Here is a 24,236-nt window from a genome sequence, read left to right on the forward strand (position 1 = left end):
CCTTGCATTTTAGTAATTAGTGAACTTTTTTGGCCCCGCTGAAGTTTGGCCATAGTGTGCTGCTCTGCCAGGAAGAAAATCTTCCATCAGTAATTTCCTGATGCCATTCCATATGAATTTTCAGGGCTCTTCCATGCATATATTTCTCATTGCCTCTGATTATTATTCTTTAGATAATAGAACTTTATAGAGAAGGATAGTGAAATTTCCTGACACCGCTTCTCGAGTATTCTGCTGAGGTAGAAAGTAAAATTACAGTCTTCTCTTTCTTTGCCAAAGACATTCAAATTTCTTCTCTTTTTTAATTTTTTTTTTATATACAAATCCTCCCCTCCCTCCATTTTTGGAAACATGCCATCATTTCAAGTGCTTCTGGTATCCAGTGAGAAAATGATACCATTATATGACAAAAGTGAGTAGTAATTTGCAATGCTGGAGACTGAGGGCTGATTGGTAGGCTGAATTTAGAGGTGTGCAAATTGGAGAGCTTTTCGTGAATCAGTATGCAAAGATAAAAAGCACAAGTCCTTTTTTTTTTAAAAAAGCAGTAATTAAAAATGCCAACTATAAACAAAGCAAATCGACAAACAGTAAAAAAACAAAAACAAAATAACAACGTTAAGAAATTCACATACATCCAGTGGTGCCAGATTTCAAAAAGCAAAATTCCTGACACCCACAAAGTTGTCGAGCTGTTTTTGGGAACAAACCCAAATTGCTGAGCTATTTTTTTGGGGGGGGGGGCTAACCCTAAAATAGTGGTTTTAAGCGTTCTGAGCTGCTTCCACTACTCTTCTCATCGCCTTGCCATACACCTGGGTTTTCCCTGACATTTTGCGGATTCACCAAAGTCCCCCACGCCATTTTTACACCTGACAACCAGGACATGCCGGGAATTTTCCTGCAATATGGCAAGCCTATATACACCATGAGGAAGAAAGATGGGGAAGGATTCAGCTAACTATGTCCACTAGCAGAAGACCAAACAAGGACATCTGCTAGCACAATATTGTGTTCATTCTGCAACCTTGGAAATTCATGGGGGGGGGGGGAGGAAAAAACCCAGAACAAGACATGGATATTAGGAGGCCTGTATTGCCCTCACAGAGCTACAATTCCCAGAGTGGAAATCCCTCTTTTTTCTTTCTTTTTCTTTATTATTATTTTTTCTTTTTCTTTTATTTTGACAAAGCAAGCAATCCCTCTTCCCGGAGGACTCTAGAAATTGTAGCTCTATGGGAAGAAAGTGGGGTCTCCTAATAACTCTCTCAACACACTTAACATGCTACAGTTCCCATAATTCTTTGAGGGAATCCATGACTGCTGAGGCTCCAATACTTTGGCCACCTCATGAGAAGAGAAGATTCCTTGGAAAAGACCCTGATGTTGGGAAAGATGGAGGGCACAAGGAGAAGGGGGCGACAGAGGACGAGATGGTTGGACAGTGTTCTCGAAGCTACAAACATGAGTCTGATCAAACTGCGGGAGGCAGTGGAAGACAGGAGTGCCTGGCGTGCTCTGGTCCATGGGGTCACAAAGAGTTGGACACGCCTAAACGCCTAAACAACAACAACATGACTGCTTGAAGTAGTATCGTCATGCTTTGAATGGGTGACTGACTCCAGCTACGAAAGCTGAGACTGCTGAAGAGACTCTTGGGTTGTGAAATTTTGATGGGTTATTTTGCTGCTGTTACTGATATTAATTTTCTGTCTCTTCATTTTCAGAGCTTATGGTTTTGTTTTGTTTTGATTTAAACTTTTATATGTAATTATTCTTTATTGCTACTTTTGTAATCATGGAAATACTTTCTTGTTGTAAGCCTCCTTGAACGTGATTTAAAATACGGAAAGGTGGCATCCAAATAAAATGGTGATGATAATGAAATGTATGGTGCAAATGTGGTCCATTCCAGGTATTCTGGGACATTGTGGGGAATTTAAAATGGCAGCCAGTTATTGATGCCACTCATTGGGAGCCCAACGATGCACAGTGGTACCTTGGGTTAAGAACTTAATTCGTTCTGGAGGTCTGTTCTTAACCTGAAACTGTTCTTATCCTGAAGCACCACTTTAGCTAATGGGGCTTCCCGCTGCCGCTGTGCCGCCACCACACGATTTCTGTTCTCATCCTGAAGCAAAGTTCTTAACCCAAGGTACTATTTCTGGGTTAGCGGAGTCTGTAACCTGAAGCGTATGTAACCTGAAGTGTATGTAACCCGAGGTACCACTGTGCAAGTGGAGTTTGTCCTCACTTGCAGCTTCAACAGCATCAGAGCCCAGTTCCAAGGATAAGGGATGGGATCGATGGAGTTTCCTATTCTGGTCAGCCCACGAGCTGTGTTTATGCACTGAATTGCAGCCACTTTATAATGATCCAATTATTAGAGTCCCCAAATTCTCTCAGAATTCAGAGAGCCCTGAAGCTCTCCGCATAATAATATTTGTATTTGTCTAATCATTCCTTTTAATTTGGAAGTTCATAAATTAATATACAATGGCTGTGTTATGATTTCGGCAAGACGTTCTGCCGCAAGTGGTGTGTCTTTCCATCCAGTATGCTGGCGCAGGCCATCTTAATGAAGCAATTAAATTAATTAAGGTGATGAATGCACTGGGTCCACATTTCTTTTCATCTGTAATCAGCAGGTCAGTTAGCTTGCAAGGAACAGACATGACAATTTTTGCATTTTGAAAAGTCGAAATTAGTGTCGGATCTCTGAGGGCAAACTAAACAGGAACTTATTAAGGGAAGGTTTCGAGAAACTCATTAACTGGGGGTGGGTAGACTACTAGAGGAGAGAACAAAGTGCAAAAAATAAGATTGCCAACTTCAAATACATTGCATCTTTGTAATTAAAGTACTGCTAATTGCCTGCTGGAGAACCATACAATCAATGCACTTGTAGCTGAGCAAGTACTTCCAATGAGCATGTGAAAATAAGAGTTCATATTCAGAACTGTGTATCTGTATTCATTGGCCAGGGCTCAACGATGAATGCAAGATCCTCAAGATACAGTGAATCCTCTGTGAGGATGAACCAAAATGTCACAGAGATGTCAGAAAGCTTTCACACTTCCAAGACTCTTCATCAGACTAGACATTATGCAAACCAGAGGGAGTGGGGAGATATACAGTTGGCTTGGTGCTGGTGCCATAAAACCGAGATGGGTAACCCTCAGCCCTCCCAGCAAATTTTTCTGCCCACTCCAAGGCCCCACCAGACACAGTAGCAAAAATTAAGAGGGCATTGAACAGGGTGGGCAGAGATGTTTAAACACAGATGGCCAAGCACAGTGTTCTGATGGGAATAATTATAATTATAACCTCTGAACAGACCAATAGCCCGGAGAGCCAGTGTGGTGTAGTGGTTAAGAGCAGTAGTCTCGTAATCTGGGGAACCGGGTTTGAGTCTCCGCTCCTCCACATGCAGCTGCTGGGTGACCTTGGGCCAGTCACACTTCTGTGAAGTCTCTCAGCCCCACTCACCTCACAGAGTGTGTGTTGTGGGGGAGGAAGGGAAAGGAGAATGTCAGCCGCTTTGAGACTCCTTAAAGGGAGAGAAAGGCGGGATATCAAATCCAAACTCTTCTTCTTCTTCTTCTTCTTCTTCCATCAGCTTCGGCTGGTGGCCCAGCTATGCCCCTATCTGGACAGGGATAGCCAAACTACCATTGTCTATGCTCTGGTAACCTCAAGGCTGGATTAGTTCAATGCGCTATACAAAGGGCTGCCTCTGAAGACAGTTCAGAAACTTCAGCTGGTGCAGAATTCAAAGGCCAGGTTGCTCACCGGAGCAAGACCGTTTGAGCATATTACACCGATCCTGGTCCGATGGCACTGGCTACCAATTTCTGGGCCCAATTCTAATAATAATAATAATAATAATAATAATAATAATAATAATAATAATAATAATAATAATAATAATAATTTATTATTTATACCCCGCCCATCTGGCTGAGTTTCCCCAGCCACTTTGGGCGGCTTCCAATCAAGTGTTAAAAACAATACAGCATTAAATATTAAAAACTTCCCTAAACAGAGCTGCCTTCAGATGTCTTTTAAAGAGAAGATAGCTGCTTATTTCCTTCGCATCTGAAGGGAGGGCATTCCACAGGGCGGGCACCACTACCGAGAAGGCCGTCTGTCTGGTTCCCTGTTAACCTCACTTCTCGCAATGAGGGAACCACCAGAAGGCCCTTGGTGCTGGATCTCAGTGTCTGGGCTGAACGATGGGGGTGGATGGAGACGCTCCTTCAGGTATACAGGTATACAATTCAAGGTGCTGGTTTTGACTTATAAAGCGTTAAATGGTTCAGAACCACAATACCTCAAGGGCTGCCTCTTTCCATATGAACCTACCTGGACCCTGAAGGGCCTTCTGAGGCCCTTCTTCGTGTGCCTCCGCCTCAAGAGGTCCAGAGTGTGGCAACACGAGAACGGGGTCTTCTCTGCAGTGGCTCCCAGTCTGTGGAATGCTCTCCCCAGGGAAGTTCTCCTGGTGTCTTCATTATATACCTTTAGGTGCCAGGCAAAAACATTCCTTTTTAACCAGGCCTTTGGTTGATCTGATATACATTCTATGCCCTTTTAAAATGTGTTTTCAGGGGTGTCAGCTATTGGGTGTTTGTTTTTATTTTTACTATGCATTTGTGGTTTTATATCTTGATTTTATTCTGTGAGCTATTTTAATGTATAGCTATTTTAATGTATAGCAAACTGACAAACAACTTTTCAAAATATGAAGTAGAAGAAAGAAGCCGCAGAGGAGACACTGTCTATTTCCTTCCTAATTAGCTATCATATCCTCAGAATGACAACAGCCAAGAGGGGCAATCTAACCCAATGAAGGCTAGTTACCAAAATGAAAAATAATCCTCCTAGGGTGCTATAAAATTTCTACTCTATGCCACAGTCACTAACTTACTGAAAGCCACTTGTCCTTCGCATTTTCCATGTCTCAGCTTCTCCCCAGAACACTGGTCTTCTGCAGGCTTGAGCCAGAAATGGAGAAAACCTTGTTTTCTGTTCCTTTTCATGTGTGTTGGAAATGGCTTCCTGTTCACTGCAATTTTCAGTAGTTTTGTGCCAGCTGGCCCAGCTCATGCAGATGAGTGTGCCTTGCTTCAAACGCAGAGATTTGGTTCAGTTGGCATTCAAGGAGAACCAACATAATTTGCACTTCCCCAAGCAACATGCAAACCGAAACACTGCCAACCCTCTCGATTTTACAATACAGTTTTCCAGCAAAGTAATCCATGCCCCCTCACAAAAAAGATTTTATTTTTTTTAATGGGGACTAAATTATAAGACTAATAATCGCAAATGGATGTGGGCATGTAGAGAACTGAACTTCACACTGGGAAAAGGAGAAACCGGAAGGACTCAGCTACACAGGTCAATTTATAACGTTAAAAATGTGTTATAAAAATGTGGCAGCAGATGGCACTGTATAGCAGAATCCAAAAATGATTTATTTTATTTATTTATTCATCTTATACACCACCCTGGGCGGTTCACAACAACACCATAACATATAAAATCAAACCAAAAGCAGTAACCCAATACCCCCCCACAAGCCATATTCTAAAAGGGTGTTGGATGTCAATAAGATCTACCAAAGGCCTGGTTAAAAAGGAATGTTTTTCACTGGTGCCTAAAGGTGTGTAATGAAGGCACCAGGCGAACTTCCCTGGGGAGAGCATTCCTTAGACAGGGAACCACTGCAGAGAAGGCCTGTTCTTGTGTTGCTACCCTTCGGACCTCTCGAGGAGGAGGCACATGAAGGAGGGCCTCAGAAATCAATGGCAGATTGCCTTGGGAGCTTCCCCCACCCCCATAATGTTTTTTTCCCCATAGCATTTTTTGTATCTGTTATATCTGTTAACTAATACGGAATGACCGCTCCCCGCTTAAAACGGGGGGCGCCCTTTGCGTGGACGCGCGCAGCCCCTAGATCTGGAGCGGCTCCATCAGCATAGGCTTGGTTTGCCTTCCCTCAGGTGGGATACCTGGAGGTCCCCGCCTACCTCAGTCAGTTGTCCAATCCCACCTGGGGGAAGCGTTGCCAAGGAGACCAGGCCAGGTAGGGGGAGGGATTACCTGCCCACACAATAGAGAAAGGATCTTACCTGGGAATCCTCACTTGGCTCCAGAGCTTCTCCCACCCTACCCACCCTCAGTTAATGTCTTCCTTTGCAGGTTAACTTTTCTTCATAGGTTTTGCAGGTTAACTTTTCTTCACAGGTATGCGGGCGCTGCTACAATAAGGTCGCTGTTAAAGGGCCGGAAAGGAATTTCCCTGCATTGGCAGGTTTCGCCTTTCCCATAGCAAAACGTCACAACTTTGGCGGTATCAGGCCTTGGGCGGAATCCTTTAGTCCATCTTCCTCTTTGCGGTGGCGATACCAGGGTTCCCCATTAAAGGGGTTTCTGAAGGGAGGCTTTGACCATACGCCGAAAGGTCGTATTGGAAACTTCAGCTGGTCCAAAATGCAGCTGTGGTTGCCTTTAGAACTATTATAACCCCTTTTTCTAAAACAGCTGAATTGGGCGCCAATTTAATTTCAGGGCCCAATTAAATGTGCTCATCATTTCTCGATAAAGACATTATGTCTTTTTTATAATGTACGGGAGTAATAAAGTAGAAGATGATGTAAACCTTGTCCCTGTGTTTACTTGGAATCCTGTGATGTTAATTTATTATGTTCAGTATGAAAATTTGTTCCTGTATTTTTAGTTCTAGATCTCCCTTTCTACTTTTAATTTTGTTTGCTTTATTTGGCATCCGTTAATATACTTTATTATGTTAGAAATATATATATATGCCAATAAGAGTTTTTAAAGGTGCTCATGTTGCTGTTTAAAGTCCTGGAGAAATCTTTGCCTATAAGGCAGATGCTCTAACCACTGAACTTTAGCCCTTCACTCAAGGCTCGGTTTCTAGGTCATGTAAGGTGTACCACTAGATCATATGGAATATTTCACAACATCTCCTTTGAGGTGACAGCTGGGGGGGGGGACAGAGCAGTCTCTTAGCTAACCTTACCTTGGGTTATAATATACAGTGGTACCTTGGTTTATGGGGGACGCGGGTGGCGCTGTGGGTTACACCACAGAGCCTAGGACTTGCCAATCAGAAGGTCGGCGGTTCGAATCCCCGCGACGGGGTGAGCTCCCGTTGCTCGGCCCCTGCTCCTGCCAACCTAGCAGTTTGAAAGCACGTCAAAGTGCAAGTAGATAAATAGGTACCGCTCCGGCGGGAAGGTAAACGGCATTTCCGTGCGCTGATCTGGTTCGCCAGAAGCGGCTTAGTCATGCTGGCCACATGACCCGGAAGCTGTACGCCGGCACCCTCGGCCAATAAAGCGAGATGAGCGCCGCAACCCCAGAGTCGGTCATGACTGGACTGGTCAGGGGTCCCTTTACCTTACCTACCTTGGTTTATGAACTTAATCTGTTCTGGAAGTCCATTCTTAAACCAAAGCCTTCTTAAACCAAGGCGTGCTTTCCCATAGCAGCGGGGGACTCAATTTACAAATGGAACACACTCCACAGAAAGTGGAACATGTTCTGCTTCCAAGGCAAAGTTCACAAACCAAAACACCTACTTCCGGGTTTGCAGCGTTCTTAATCCAAGTTGTTCTTAAACTAAGCTGTTCTTAAACCAAGGTATCACTGTATACACATCGCTTCACACATCCATCCATCTCCCAAAGTGAGTTACAATAGCAAAAGACCTAAGAAATTCAATAAATCAATACAAAAATAGACTCCTCAGAGTCTGAGTCCAAAACAAATGTCATGAAAAACACCACAAAATATACACCATGCAGGATAAACTCCATCAAAAACCCCGACAGACACCAGTGTTCTCCAATTGCCTAGGTATAACCTGACTAAAGTTAAAAGATGTGTTGCTTGATGTGAGCTGTTTTATTTCTCCCGCAAAAGAGCCTTCAGATAAAAATAATAATTGCAGAGGTCCAGAAAGAAAAGTTGACACACACACACACACGCACACACACATTCTTGCACCTGTCAGGAGACTGCAAATCATAAGCTCCAGGCACCCATCTTTGTAAACAAATGGTGCTGGGATAAATATTGTCAGATCTGTCTTGTAATCTGAAGGAAAGGAAAGCAACCATCCAAAGGGAAATCATAGTGGGGTGAAAATCTGTCGAAGTCAGGCTTTTTTGTAGTGGTGGAATTCTGCCTTTCACTGGAAACCAAGGAGCTTTGTTAAAAACCTCCCTTCCGCTCCATCCCCAGGTGAACCACAAGGTAGAATTAATCACAGCCCCGCAGATAGCAGAACCATTCAGCCTAATAAATGTGCTCTGTTAAAGGGGGAGGGGGAGGGGGGAGAGGAAAAAAACCAGGAAGCTGGAAAGATGGTAAACCTAAAGGAGAAAATGCATGCAAGAACTGGGCACAATTTGCAGCCATCTGTCTGGAGGTAACAAGACAGCAGATGATGAGCTGAATATGAGTCAGCATTATTGGTCTCATTGCAAAGGATGCCAACGCCATGCTGGGCTCCATTAATGGGATCTTATTATGAGTTAGCCATGGGAGGTCATTTGGCCTTCCTGCCAGAGACGTTAGTGAGAACTTTTTTTCTTGGAGAATAGCGTTCAGCTCTGGTAAAGGCGTCTCAAGAAGCACAGTATATATTTGATATGGAAACCTTTACTCCAGCAATAGTCATGTGCATTTATTTATTTATTTATACCCCACCCATCTGGCTGGGTTGCCCCAGTCACTCTGGGTGGCCTCCAACAATTCTGAAAGGCCAAAACCCCACCATCTTGATTCAAAATGGCATCCAATGGCATCCAAACATAGACAAAAAAAACCCTGCTCCTTGATCTAAGGAACAAATACTCAAAATTTGGTTGAAATTAACACAGATTTGAAAGGTTCTGTCTGCCATCTTGATTCAAAACAGTGTCCAACTGCATCCAAATGCAGATGAAAATTTGCTCCTTGATCCCAGGAGCCATCATCAAAAGTAATAATAATAATAATAATAATTTATTATTTGTACCCCGCCCATCTGGCTGGGTTTCCCCAGCCACTCTGGGCGGCTTCCAACAAAGATTAAAAATACATTAAAACATCAGTCATTAAAAACGTCCCTAAACAGGGCTGCATTCATATGTTTTCTAAACGTCATATAGTTGTTTTCCTCTTTGACATTGATGGGAGGGTGTTCCACATGACGGGTGCCACTACCAAGAAGGCCCTCTACCTGGTTCCCTGTAACTTGGCTTCTCGCAGTGAGGGAACCGCCAGAAGGCCCTCGGCGCTGGACCTCAGTGTCCAGGCACAATGATGGGGGTGGAGACGCTCCTTCAGATATACTGGACCGAGGCCATTTAGGGCTTTAAAGGTCAGCACCAACACTTTGAATTGTGCTCGGAAACATACTGGGATGAAAACTGTTCATCTAGAGCATGGATTCTACTAGTGAGCCATGGTCCTTCTGTGTGGCCATTGTTATGCAGTAGGCAGCCCTCCCTAGAAACTTCCTCTAGGCACCAAACTATCACACTCCTTTGTTCTGCTAAACTAGAAAAGGCCACAGCTCAGTGGTAGAGTATCTGATTTGCAAGCAGAAATGCCTAGATACAGTTCTTCATGTCTCCCTGGGGAACCACTGATAGCTAGTGTAGAAAATATTGAATGATGTGGACCAATGGTATAAGCTCCTTCTAGTTATCTCTCGCTTGGATTACTGCAATGCGCTCTATGTGGGGCTACTTTTGAAGGTGACCCAGAAACTACAACTAATCCAGAATGCGGCAGCTAGACTGGTGACTGGGAGCGGCTGCCGAGATCACATAACACCAGTCTTGAAAGACCTACATTGGCTCCCAGCACGTTTCCGAGCACAATTCAAAGTGTTGGTCTGACCTTTAAAGCCCTAAACGGCCTCGGTCCAGTATATCTGAAGGAGCGTCTCCACCCCCATCGTTCTGCCCAGACACTGAGGTCCAGCGCCAAGGGCCTTCTGGTGGTTCCCTCACTGTGAGAAGCCAAATTACAGGGAACCAGGCAGAGGGTCTTCTCGGTAGTGGCACCTGCCCTGAGGAATGCCCTCCCACCAGATGTCAAAGAGAAAAATAACTACCAGAGTTTTAGAAGACATCTGAAGGCAGCCCTGTTCAGGGAAGCTTTTAATGTTTAACAGACCACTGTATTTTAATACTTTGTTGGAAGCCGCCCTGGGTGGCTGGGGAGACCCATCCAGATGGGCGGGGTATAAATAATAAATTATTGTTGTTATTATTATTACTATTATTATTATTAAGCTGCCTTTATAAAGCACAAAACATGGATCCAGCACCTCGAACTCACGGGCATCGTTGCATTGTACAGTAGTACCTCGGGTTACATACGCTTCAAGTTACATACGCTTCAGGTTACAGACTCCACTAACCCAGAAATAGTACCTTGGGTTAAGAACTTTGCTTCAGGATGAGAACAGAAATTGCGCGGCGGTGGCATGGCGGCAGCAGGAGGCCCCATTAGCTAAAGTGGTACCTCAGGTTAAGAACAGTTTCAGGTTAAGAACAGACCCCCAGAACGAATTAAGCTCTTAACCTGAGTTACCACTGTACATCGTTGGGCTCCCAATGAGTGGCATCAATAACTGGCTGCCATTTTAAATTCCCCACAATGTCCCTAAATAGCTAGAATGGACCACATTTGCGGACCTCCGGAACAAATTAAGTACTTAACCCGAGGTACCACTGTATCTGCCACACTGCATGCACAGCAGGAAGTATACTGCAGTCCCTGAGATGCTATGTGGCAATGAGCTTGCGGTGCAAGGAAGCCCCAGGGGATGTTAATTAACTAGCGAGCACCGGGATGTGCAATGGCATTCCAATTATTGCAATCTCTCCTAGAGAGAAATATGAAATGGAACGCGGATTCTAATGCAAATGCCTCTGCCTCACACTGTGGGCTGTGAGGGGCTGTTAGCTGATCTCTTCTGGGCCAGAGATGCACACAGATGCAGCAAATTACAAAGCTGAGGTTTACTTTGTATTTAATCAATCGCTATGAGAGAGAACATTTTAATCACTTCAGAACTCACTAGAATCATGTTCCATTTCAGTCAATTTCATAGAGAATGTGAGAGAAGCATTCATTTCCAACACGCCTTTTAGGCAGCAAATCACAAAGCCAAAGCGCTGAGGTTTTTACTTTTCATTTAATCCCCCAAACTTTTTAATCACTTCACTTTGCTTAGTCGTATTGTATTTTACAGCTGCATCGCCAACTGTGGATAGGCAACCAATCACAAGGTTGGGCTGACAACATCGTGAAACTTCCTGATTAGCTGCGCTGCCGCCAATGCTCTACAGTAACTGAGCCACTGGAATCCTCAAGCTGTTACATCATATTTGTGTAATATGTGTGCCTAAGGCTTCATCCTCAGTGCTCATCCCACAACCCACGGATATAGCTTGGAAATGCAAAATGGCCTTGTAGTTCCTGTCGTTGGAAGCTCAGGGGTGCCTAGTGGCTAGCAGTGCCTTATTACCAGTTGGTTCTCCAACTATGAGCCCTTTGGGGTCAGACATGACTTGGCCACTGTACTCCATGTTCTGGTGATGTGTTCTATGTGGGGCCAGCGGTGGAGCAAGTCTGTATTCTGCTCTGGTCAGACCTCACCTGGAGTACTGTGTCCAGTTCTGGGCACCACAGTTCAAGAAGGACACTGACAAACTGGAACATGTCCAGAGGAGGGCAACCAAAATGGTCAAAGGCCTGGAAACGATGCTTTATGAGGAACGGCTAAGGGAGCTGGGCATGTTTAGCCTGGAGAAGAAGAGGTTAAGGGGTGATATGATAGCCATGTTCAAATATATAAAAGGATGTCATATAGAGGAGGGAGAAAGGTTGTTTTCTGCTGCTCCAGAGAAGCGGACATGGAGCAATGGATCCAAACTACAAGAAAGAAGATTCCACCTAAACATTAGGGAGAACTTCCTGACAGTAAGAGCTGTTCGACAGTGCTGCCAAGGAGTGTGGTGGAGTCTCCTACTTTGGAGGTCTTTAAGCAGAGGCTTGACAACTATATGTCAGGAGTGCTCTGATGGTGTTTCCTGCTTGGCAGGGGGTTGGACTCGATGGCCCTTGTGGTCTCTTCCAACTCTATGATTCTATGGTTCTAAGCCAATCAGGCACCAGGGGCGGTGCGTGTGCCCTGTGCTGGTCCCATGGGTTACCCGAGAGGCGAGGTCCAAGTCTGTTCCATGGTCGAAGGTGCAACGTGGAGGCAGTCCGTAGTAGCTGAAGCTGGGTGCAGGGCAGGGAGCCGGGTGAAGTCAGGAACAGGCTTGCAAGCAGGGAGCCAGGGCTGGTCAGGAGCTCAGGCAGGAAAGCAGGGCAGGGTTCAGGCAGGAATTAGCAACCAACAATATTGCACCCACAACTTGGGACTGGGGCTGGCCGGCTTTTACCTGCCCCATGGCATAGGGCGGCCCCGATCCTCTGGTGACTCGCCTCTCCTGCCCTGGAGGCGAGCACTCCTCCTGTGGGAACTTAGTTCCCTCCGCCTCTCTGCCCTGAGCCTCTGCAGCTCAGGAGAGGCTGGAGGGTTACTGGACCCACAGGCAACCTCAGCTTCCTCTGACGGGGCTGAGAGTGGAGCACCTGCAGGCAATGGGTCCTCCATCACCTCAGGAGCCAGAGCAGACTCAGCTGATTCCTGCACCTGAGGATCCAGCACAGGTGAGGACCCTTCAGGCTCAAGCCCCAGCCCCGGCTCAGCTGGTTCTGGAGGCGGGGAATCCTGTGCAGGCTGGGATCCCTCGGGTTCAGCATCCGAGTCCGAATCCCAGGCCATCACATGCCCAGAGGAGGGGCCAGCCGCCTGCGGGGCAGGGCAAGCGGGGATAGGACGCTCTATTGGGCCTCTGAGGAGTCTGTCTGCCTCCTCCCTCTCAGCCGCCCTACAGCTGAGGGGGAGGTGGTGGACAGACAATCTGGGGCAGCGTGGAGCCTGTGGATGCCCAAGCTACCACGTCACTCCCAGGAGAAACGTGTGGCTTGGGCACACTGCAGGCCCCACGGTGAGTGCCACCCAACATTTTGTCACCCCCCTCAGTAGTGACACCCGGGGTGGACCCCCCCTACTGCACCCCCCTTCCTCCTCCCCTATGTGGCACTACCTTTGAAAATGACACAGAAACTTCAGTTGGTCTAAACTCCAGCAGCCATTTTACTGGCTGAGGTTCCATTTAGATCTCATATAATCCCTGTTTTAAAAGAGCAACAGACATTGCCAGTTTGTTTCTGGGCCTCATTGAAGGTGCTCACATTGGTGTTTAAAGCCCAAATGACTCAGACCCCAAATATGTGAAGTGTCACCTTCTTCACAACACACCCTGTTAGGTACTGAGATTGGTAGAAGAAGGCCCTCTTGGTAGTTACTCCACCCTCAGAGGTTTGGGGCATGGCAACCTGGAAGAGGGCATTCATTGTGGCAGCCCCTAGGCTGTGGAATGGCCTCTGCAAAGATATGTGTCTGGAACCTTCATTATATAGCTTTCAGAGAAGGCTGAAGACATTCCTCTTTACCCTGGTTTTTGACAATTGATGTGTATGTTTTTAGGACCCGCCTTATTTTAAATTGCTTGTTATATTATTATTATTATTATTATTATTATTATTATTATTATTATTATTATTATTTACTTATATCCCGCTCATCTGGCCAGGCCTCCCCAGCCACTCTGGGTGGCTTCCAACAGGATATTAAAAACACAACAAAACATCAAACATTAAAAACTTTCCTAAACAGGGCTGCCTTCAGATGTCTTCTAAAAGTCAGATATTTATTTCCTTGACATCTGGTGGGAGGGCATTCCACAGGGTGGACACCACTACCAAGAAGGCCCTCTGCCTGGTTCCCTGTAACCTCACTTCTCTCAGTGAGGGAACCGCCAGAAGGCCCTCAGAGCTGGACCTCAGTGTCTGGGCTGAACGATGGGAATAGAGATACTCCTTCAGGTATAGGGCAGTGTATAAATTGAATGAAGAAGAAGAAGAAGAAGAAGAAGAAGAAGAAGAAGAAGAAGAAGAAGAAGAAGAAGAAGGAAGAAGATAAGAATAAGAATATATTGCGGTCTAATGCTGTAATCCACCCTGGAACCTTAAGGTGAAGGGCAGGCATGAAATAAATAAATAAATAAAAGCTGTTTTCCAACATGTTCCATTACCTAGAGTCACCAACCTCCCCTACTTACTGCCAGGGACCAGCTGGACACTGAGAAGTGGTGGGTCAACTGATGAGTGGGCACCAGAAGAAGCAGGGTTGGAGAATGACTTGGAATAAGGGATCAGTGAATTGGAGGAGTCTGTAACAGCCAAGAGACTGAGAGGAAGAGGGACTCAGATGGACCCACTGCCAGTTTGGGCATCTTACAGAGCACTCTGGATTGAGGCAGATTCTGTTTCAAAGTGCTGAACCCATGTTCAATCTGAATCTTGTGCTTGGTGCACACCGCTAATTTTGCAGCTCCGCACAAACCCATACGTACAGGCCTATTTCCATTTCTTCTGTAAAATAAGCCAAAGTGCACGGATTGGTCTAGGAGACTCAGCCGATCACACATTGCATAAGCCTCCAATGATTCCTACAATCTCCTTCCTCGTCCCTTAGAGTGACTATAGTCACCAAGAGTAGAATAGCACATTCATTTCCTTTGTGGAATTTGTATCTGTCTATCATTGTATTTCCCAGGCAGAGTTATTCATAGTGCAGATACACTCCCTACAAATATGCCCTAGAATAATTTTCTTTTCTGATTCCCAGCTGATTAGCAAAGTTCACTGCACATTATTTATCTTCTTCTGCCTACTCAGCATACATCATCCTCTGTCACTCATCTTCAGTTGCTCGTTTCTGTTCAATTATCATCACCTGAAACGGCTCATCTCGTTTACCTCCCATGCATTCCATAGTCATCACCTGACATCATTTTTCAATACGGGATTCAGACAGCCATTTCCTTTCCCAATTATGACTGATGGCAATTAACTGGAATTAGAATATTCATGCCAGCCTACCCAGGAAATTTGCCACCCGATGCTGATCACAGCGATCATTACCACTAATAGGAGCCCTGTTCATATGCTCACCTAGGTCCTTCTCCTTAAACCTCAGACCTTCAATGGACAGATGAAGGCCTGGTCATCTAAGAATTAGGTCCTCTGAAAAGGTCCTCAGCACATGATGGCTATTGAAATAATAGACTTGAACATCTGGTTCTGAATGGTTCCATATAAAACAGATTGATATGGAGGATACACCCCACCACCAGGTATTTGGAATTCATACACTTCCAAAATGACATTTGAAATTAATCTGTGTTCAAACTGGACTCAGTCTGAGTAAGTGGAACATCACATCCCCAATGGTGTCATTGGGCTACAGACTTGAAAAGCATCCCCTTCAACAACAGATGCATCCGAAATGGGTCACCAGCTGGGATGGAGCCACTACACTATCTCCTTGGAATGTGGGTTGTTGTAGCTTACAGGGAGGGGCAAGCCAGCAGGGATGTCAGCACAGTGCAAAGCTACCAATGGAGCCAATCCAGAGCTTCTGCTGGTGTGTTTGCACCATGGAGACCTCCTCACAAATTAATACCGATGCCTAGGACTAAAAATGCTAAAGGCAGACTCAAACTTGATGTCAAAATAGTATTTCAAATCACCATAACAAGAGAATAGAATGAATCACAACAGCAGGTCTCATTTCTCACCAGTTCAAAACAAATCAGCAAATTTTAAATCCAGATTTCCTACCAGAATTGAAGGGGATCAAAACCAACAGTATGTCTGAATTAGAGAACTGTTCCCCTCCGCTCTTCATCAGTGGTGGCTTATGGGCCAAAAGAGAATGCTGCTGTATAGCCAATCTCCTTTTAAATATCGCCAGACTCTGTAGTAGTTGGTGCTGCATATCAGCAAGATATCCTTTTCCTTAAAAGAGATTTAAATGTAATAGGGCTGCAGGGAGGGAACAGATTAAATTGCTTCACGGGTCACTTCTGGCCTACAGGCTGCCTGTTGCAGGAAGATGGACCAGTTGATGTCATTGATCTTCTCCTCTTTATCATCATCAGGAATGTTCCTGGCTTGAAGACATAGCTGGGTGAATTTTATACTCATTGATCTAAGCCAGCCTATTTTCTAATTTGAACATAGTCAGGAAATAATTGAATGACAATTAATCACTGCAGCTTTTGGAAAACTGCTTTTTTTCCCTCTCAGCTGCTGCACAGGGGAAAAAAGTAAGGTTCCATAACTCATTTCTGCCAAAACAAAAAATAAAAATGGAATATGCAGCCGATTGGTTTTAATAACAAGAAGTTAATGAAAACAGTGATTTGTATTTTAAAAAACATTAATCAATTACAAAAAGGCATGTATTTTAAGCCAAATCCTTTCTGTGCACAGTTTGTGAAGGTCTTCAACCCTAGGAAGTGAAGACTGACTATGAATGAAATAATAGACCCATAATAGATGACTCCAGGGGACATCTAGTCCAACCGCCTGCAATGCAGGAATCTCAGCTAAAGCATCCATGACAGATGGCCATCCAACCTCTGCTTAAAATCTTCCAGGGAAGGAGAGTCCACAACCTCCTGAGCGTGACTGTTCCAACGTCAAACAGCTCTTAGTGCCAGAAAGTTCTTCCTGATGTTGAGTCGGAATCATTGGAGAGGAAGAAAGAGCACAGAAACTTCTGCTGTCTTGCATGGAGTCGGATGTAGCTTGCTGTACAAACCTAAGAGTCACGTCCGTTGCACCACCTGGGCTTTCAAATGTCCCCTCGACTGTGACAGCCTGTTCCCAGCAAAGTGGTGAGCAGAGAATGATACCTGCAGTCTGCAGGTGATACCTGAAGTCAGCACAGCCCTAGGAATGAATCACACTATCTCAGCATTTAGGGGGTCCTAAGAATTCCTGGGCAACACCGGGTACATAATGTAATGCTTACTTTGTTTTAGATAAGTGGTGATAAGCTCTTTCTTACACATGTGCATCGATCTTCCTAAACATTAGGAAGAACTTCCTGATAGTAAGAGCTGTTTGACAGTGGAATTTGCTGCCAAGGAATGTGGTGGAGTCTCCTTCTTTGGAGGTCTTTAAGCAGAGGCTTGACAATCATATGTCAGGAGTGCTCTGATGGTGTTTCCTGCTTGGCAGGGGGTTGGACTCGATGGCCCTTGTGGTCTCTTCCAACTCTATGATTCTATGATTCTATGATTCTATGATTCTATGATTCTATGATTCTATGATTCTATGATGCATGGGCACAAATTATTATATATACAAAAGCTACCCAATTTGATGTATCTGGTTCGCCGTGCTGCATCTTCTTTGGCCTTCCCCAACCCCCAGATGTTGTTAGACTACAACCCCACCCCACCCCCAATCTGTGATCACAGAATGTGTATATGCATTGTCTTGGAAAAGGCTGAAACACCTTATTTTCTGTGCATGGAAACAGCCAATCAACCAATCAAGAGGTTTGGAATATTCCTTATGAAAAGACCCTTGGCGCAAAGGCTTCTGATGAGACCCAAGTAGCTGTTTGCTCCTTTATAAGAGAAGATCATTTGAACAATGTCTGTCTCTCTGACTTTGCTGCTGTACCAGTTCATAATGGGTCAGGAGGTGGCTTGTTCTAGACTGTGACCTTGCTCTAAAGCAGCCTTTCTCAACCTGTGGGTCCCCAGATGTTAGAATCATAGAATCATAGAGTTGGAAGAGACCACAAGGGCCATCGAGTCCAACCCCCTGCCAAGCAGGAAAACCCCCTGCCAAGCATGTTGTTGAACTACAAACCCCATCATCCCAGCAAGCAAGGCCAGAGCTCAGGGATGATGGGAGTTGTAGTCCAACAACATCTGGGGACCCACAGGTTGAGAACCGCTGCATCTAAAGGGTTTAGTTTCATCTGGCTGAGCCTTATGTTGCATCAAAATATTTATATTTTTTGCCATGCTACAATAACAAAAACGTATGGTTTCAGACAGATACTGTACATAAGAAACCCCCATGGGTTTTAGAGCTCTCTGCGATTTGAACGGTTCGTCACCCCAACGGCCAAGTTAAAAGCAAGGGCCGTAGTTGTGGAAATATGAAAATGCTCCACTTAGACCAGCACAAGCACCATGATAGAGATTTAGTGCGGCTAATCATAATGGTGCTCAGGCACATGGAGGTGTTGAGGAAGAAGTCGTTTTATCAAAGTGACAGCTTGATGGTGCATAGATACGGCTCTGTTATGACTCCCATGTCATGTTTGCTCAGTTTAATCAGGCAGGCAGCATTCTTGTTATCATCCACCTTTTGGGGCGGAACAAGCTGTGCATTGGGGGCAATCTGAATTTAGTCTCACATGTTCATGTTACATTGCTGGTGACAAGCTTCTCAAAGGCAGAGTTAGCACTGGTCAAAGACTGATATGGAAGTCAATCCCCATTACCAACAGCACCCACCCACTTGCCTGGCCTTTGCTCTTGTCGGCTTTTTAATACATCAGTGGTAGTCAGAAGGTAGATCAGAATTAACTGGTAGATCTAGGGGTGAAAACTCACCCACCAGCAAATTAGAGGAGGCAGATTGCGGGGAGACACTTCACAACATTTGCCATTTACTCCTCTGGAATAGGAGGGAGCGGGCAGAAAGTACAGCATTGCACTTGGAGCCATGAGCTCTTTTCAGGTGGTCAGCCTGATCATGTGTTAAGAGCCAAGGGGTGCATGTGCGGGCTTCACCCACAATGTCCCCTGCATCACCTGAGCTGAACAACTTCAGAAGCCTCTGCACAATAGCAAAGGTAAAGGAACCCCTGACCATTAGGTCCAGTCATGGCCGACTCTGGGGTTGCAGCGCTCATCTCGCTTTATTGGCTGAGGGAGCTGGCGTACAGCTTCCGGGTCATGTGGCCAGCATGACTAAGCCGCTTCTGGAGAACCTTCCCGCCGGAGTGGTACCTATTTATCTACTTGCACTTTGACGTGCTTTCGAACTGCTTGGTTGGCAGGAGCAGGGACCAAGCAATGGGAGCTCACCCCTTCGCGGGGATTCGAACCACCGACCTTCTGATCAGCAAGTCCTAGGCTCTGTGGTTTAACCCACAGCACCACCCACACAATAGGAACCCTGAAAATGAAGAACTTCCAGTGGCAAGAAGACATCAAAGGCCATTTAGCTGAACGTTTCAGCCTTTTTCACCCAGGTCCAAAGAGGCAAAAGCAGGTCCTGTGATGTCAAGTGATTGACAAGTGACAATCTCCACCCATTTGTAGAACCTGACCCATGTGGGTGATTGGGATCCTGCTCACTGGCTATATGAAGTTCCCCTCACCTGCACTAAATGCATAAAGATCAGAGTGAAGTAGGGAGTGTGGGGCCAGCACATGAAAACCATGCCTCAAGCGCATATTGGGTTTGTTGAATGCTTGAGATGATGACAGCAAATCTGCCCCCTGAGCGACTTTGAGCATATACAGTGGTAACTTGGGTTAAGAACTTAATTCGTTCCGGAGGTCCGTTCTTAACCTGAAACTGTCCTTAACCTGAAGCACCACTTTAGCTAATGGGGCCTCCCGCTGCTGCCGCACCGCAGGAGCGCAATTTCTGTTCTCATCCTGAAGCAAAGTTCTTAACCCAAGGTACTATTTCTGGGTTAGCAGAGTCTGTAACCTGAAGCGTCTGTAACCCGAGGTACCACTGTATATCAAAATAGAAAGGAATGTGACAAAGCAGCATTGCTTTATCCCCACACCCCCGAAAAGAGCATGATCAGATTAGAGGGAGACGAGATGCACATTGCTCCTCCTTTGCACCACAGCACCGAAGGGCCCCCACTAATTGCTTCACAGCGGGCCTTTGCAAAAAGACGCCGAAAATTGAGCTGTGTAATCTGGAAGTCCTCTATCAACTCTGTTCAGTACAGCAGGAATTCAGCTTTCATTCAATTACTGCGCACTTACTCAATAGGAGCTTTGCCTGAAGAAAGATGGGAAGTTTTGGCCATGGATTCCTGCATTATCAACTTCAAGGTGCACCTCGCTCGAAGCTTTTCTCCTGCCTCCTGTCCAAGTCATCCCTGAATGCCTTCCACATCACAAAGAAAAGGGTGCCAAATGGCAATGTAGCTAGTACAATTAATAGACCTTTGCTCTTACTCTCCCAGACACCCCCTGCTTTACTGGGGCTTGAAAAAAAATTAATTGGGATCCCCACACAGTAGAACCAATATGTCAGTTCCACTGTCTTCTGTACAATAGCTCAGGGTTTGCAGAGACAAAGCAGAAGGGAATGCATGGCCATTCAGAATGGTGTGATTGCACCATGGAGGGCGTTGAGCAAGTCTGAAGGGGCAATCATAGGCAGGGAAGATGTGAGATTTGTTTGGACTCAACTCAGAACAGGATTTGCTCCTCTCTGTCTGCAGCTACCCCGGTCTTCCTGCCAGTCTCTCCTGCAAAAAGAAAAAAGGGAGGGGAGAGCCTTGCATTGGAGCTGGTCATGGACATGACATGAGAAGACATGTAAGCACTTTCCACAGCTGGAAATGGTCCTTGAAAAATGTCATATCTTATCAGGGATCATGACACTTGCATGGCTGGAAACAGCTTTCCTTAACCATCTTGCTTTGTTTCTCTCAAGCTGGAATGCCACAGATGTCCATTGTGCTGTAAGCTCAACACAATCTCCTCACCATTAAGCTGGAGTGCTCCTTAATTGTCTACAATGCTTCTCCTATCCTCTCTTCTCAGGTATACACACACACACACACACACACACACGCTCCCTTTATGAGTAAGTCATGCCAGATGAATCTCATTTTTTAACAGTTACAAGCTTGGTAGATCATAGGAATGCTTTGAATGTAGTGCATCTTGATCTGGATTTGTAGCTGGTGGACTGAGCAAGGCCCCAAAGTGCTTACTAATGATTACTCATCATCCTGGGGGAAAGTGACAAGTAGGGTGTCACAGGGTTCTGTTGTTGTTAATGTCTTTATAAATGATTTGGATAAAAGTATTGAGGGGATATCAAATTTGCAGATAACACCAAATTAGGAGGGTTAGCTAACGTGGCTGAAGACAGAATCAGGATTCAAGATTACCTTAACAGATTGGAGAATTGGCCAAAACTAACAAAACAGATTTCAGTGGTGACAAATGTAAGGTTCTACACTTCGACAGGAAGAAATAGCTGCACAAATATAAGATGGGAAACAACCAGATTGCCAGTAGTACATGTGAAAAGGATCTAGGGGTCTTAGCAAGTCTGCTGTCCCGTTCAAGGGAAGTCATAGCACCTCTCTATTCTGCCTTGGCCAGACTACACCTGGAATACTGTGTCCAGTTCTGGGCAACACAATTTATCAAGGATATTGATAAACTGGAATGTGTGAAGAGGAGTGCAACCAAGATGATTAAGGGTCTGGAAACCAAGCCTTATGAGGAATGGTTGAAGGAGTTGGGTATGTTTAGTCTGGTAAAGAGGAAATTGAGAGGAGTTATGATAGCCATCTTCAAATATCTTAAGGGCTGTCACATGGAGGATGGAGCAAGCTTGTTTTCTTTTTCTCCAGAGGGTAGGATCCAAAGCAATGTCTTCAAGTTATAAGAAAGTAGATTCCAACCAAACATCAGGAAGATGGCCCTCTGCAATTCAATGATTCTATGAAATGCATTTGCTTATAAACATACAAAGCCACTTTGCTAAATCATTGGCTTCGCTGTTTTGACAGAACTGTGAAGAATGCTTGAAAGGGAAAAGATACATTCTAGTGAGTTAATTTTCTCAATACATAATTGATGTTGATAGACTGAAGTTCCAGAAACACACCTGCTTTGTTTATTCCGTTCTGTTGAGCTTCCCTTTTCGAAACTTGCTCTGTGGCTGTTCCACCTAAGAGGCTAATAAGCACATGAAGCATTAAATGAAAAACGGGAACCTGAAGCAGAGGAAAGATATTTCCAGAGTTTGCATAAGTTTCTGTTGCTAGGGAAACAATTTATTCATCTCTGAAGAGCACGGGGTGTCTTGAACATCTGCCTCATTTGAAAGCCTGGTTTTGTAGCATATAGGTGGCATCAATGCAACCAGAAACACAATGCAAACAAATTAATTTCTCCTTTATTAAAAGAAATACGTGCCTTTTCTTATGCACAGTGATCCTCTTATCTGGAGAGAGAAAACTTCCTTAGCTGTGAAGTCCTGACTTTTGCATGCAAAAAAAGCACAAATCCATGATCTTGATAAAACATCATCATTATGGGTCCCGCGTGGTTCTCCCAAAGAAGGAAGATATTATCTCCCGTGCCCTGGCCTCAGTCCAAGTTGGGTAATTGCATTCTGCCTAATGTACCTAGAATCCCCTGCTGCTTTGATAGGATAAGGAAGCCGCTTCTTCTCCCTGTGTAGAAGTGTTGAGTAGCTTAGCTCATAGAGTAATAATGACTGTTGTGTTGCGCCCAAAAGCCCCAAACAAATGGCATCGTCTCACCCTAGAGCCAACAGTACAAATTAATGTGCTGTTTGATTGCTGTCAGTTGCCTAAACTGCTGAAGTGCAACTTTAAAAAAAACCAGCATTTTAATATGTAGTGTATAGTAATCATCTTTGGAAATTAGCATCTGATCTTAAATATCCAAGATAATAAATCATGCACTCCCCCCCCCCCGAAGCTGGTTTTTGAGTCCATTCGCTTGTATGGTAAGGCCATCTCAGTGACATTTGAAATCTGTCTGAAATCCTGGAGAGGTGCAGTCAGTCAGCTTGGAGAGTAGAGCTTCGTATGAGTTCATGACAGCTTGCTAGAATCAGCACTTCTTATAGAAAGGCCAGGTGAATGGAGAAATGAGATGATATTAATAATAATAATAATAATAATAATAATAATAATAATTTTTATTTATACCCCGCCCTCCCCAGCCAGAGCCAGGCTTAGGGTGGCTAACACCAGTAAAATTGCAATAAAAACAATTAAAATACAGGTTAAAGCATTATTAAAATACAGGTTAAAATACAATTTAAAATGTACCCTCATTTTAATAGTAGCCCATAGATCAAAACCATAAGGGGAGGGAAAACATAAGGGTCAGACTGAGTCCAAAACAAAGGCCAGGCAGAACAGCTCTGTCTTGCAGGCCCTGCGGAAAGATGTCAAATCGCTCAGGGCCCTGGTCTCTTGTGACAGGGCATTCCACCAAGTCGGGGCCAGTACTGAAAAGGCCCTGGCCCTAGTTGAGACCAATCTAACCACCTTGTGACTTGGGACCTCCAAAATGTTGTCATTTGTGGACCTTAAGGCCCACCAGGAGAGGCGGTCCCATAGGTACGAGGGTCCTAGGCCGCATAGGGCTTTAAAGGTCAAAACCAGCACCTTAAACCTGACCCTGTATTCCACTGGGAGCCAGTGCAGTTGGTATGAGGGGTCATGTGCCCTTTAGAGATAAGGACAACTGGGTCCCCATGTTAGCCACAAGACACTGGCTCAGCACGGGAAGATCTCAGCCACCACACCCTTTGCAATCCACCACTTGTTATGACTGCTCCCCTGACCTTGCCAGACATAGACAAGGTCATGGGAAGGTGACCCTAAGCCCAAGTGGTCAAGTGTCGCCAGCACTCCCAGATCAAAGATCAAGCCCACCTACGACAAGCAGGAATCTCAGTGCAGACCTTGCTGTTGACGCCTGTGCTGTACCTCTCACCTGTCAGAAGTTTGACCCTTTGCCTGCCCAGGAAGGGAAGACAATTCTCTGGCAACATATGGGATGATAAGACGTTGTCCATTTCTTCTTTCTTTATTTCCCTCATCCTTTAAATAAAACCTGTTAAAACTTTGGTGGTTTCCATAGTCTTGCTGAATTCTAAGAACTATTGCTTTAGGCTTCCAGAACCTTTGGCAGAACACCCAGCCAACACAATCAATGGGCATGTAATGATGGGAGTAGTAGTTTAATAACCCACCAGGTTGTGGGAAGCAGTGATGCTCCTATTGTTTCCCTACTTGGGAAATAAATGAAAAGGAGGAGAATGCTGTTTGGGGGGAGGGTGAGCTTGTAGAACATCACCTTGCCAACAAAGGTCCGTAATAGTTAAAGCTATGGTTTTCCCAGTAGTGATGTATGGAAGTGAGAGCTGGACCATAAAGAAGGCTGATC

The 24,236-nt window shown here is 45.0% G+C and overlaps 1 long non-coding RNA gene across 1 annotated transcript in view; it reads right to left on the minus strand.

Moving 5' to 3' along the window:
- LOC310702843 overlaps window positions 1–23,941 on the minus strand; it is a 39,224-nt gene extending 15,283 nt beyond the window's left edge. The window contains exons 1-3 of the long non-coding RNA XR_014523682.1: window positions 23,784–23,941; window positions 21,913–21,983; window positions 20,043–20,533 (exon numbers count right to left, since the gene is read on the minus strand). This is a non-coding gene — a long non-coding RNA (uncharacterized lncRNA). The remainder of the gene's footprint in view (window positions 1–20,042; window positions 20,534–21,912; window positions 21,984–23,783) is intronic.
- Between the last annotated feature and the right edge of the window lie 295 nt (window positions 23,942–24,236).

Source organism: Podarcis liolepis, assembly GCF_965112155.1.
Source record: "Podarcis liolepis genome assembly, chromosome: 3".
In the NCBI taxonomy this organism is placed as follows: Eukaryota; Metazoa; Chordata; class Lepidosauria; order Squamata; family Lacertidae; genus Podarcis; species Podarcis liolepis.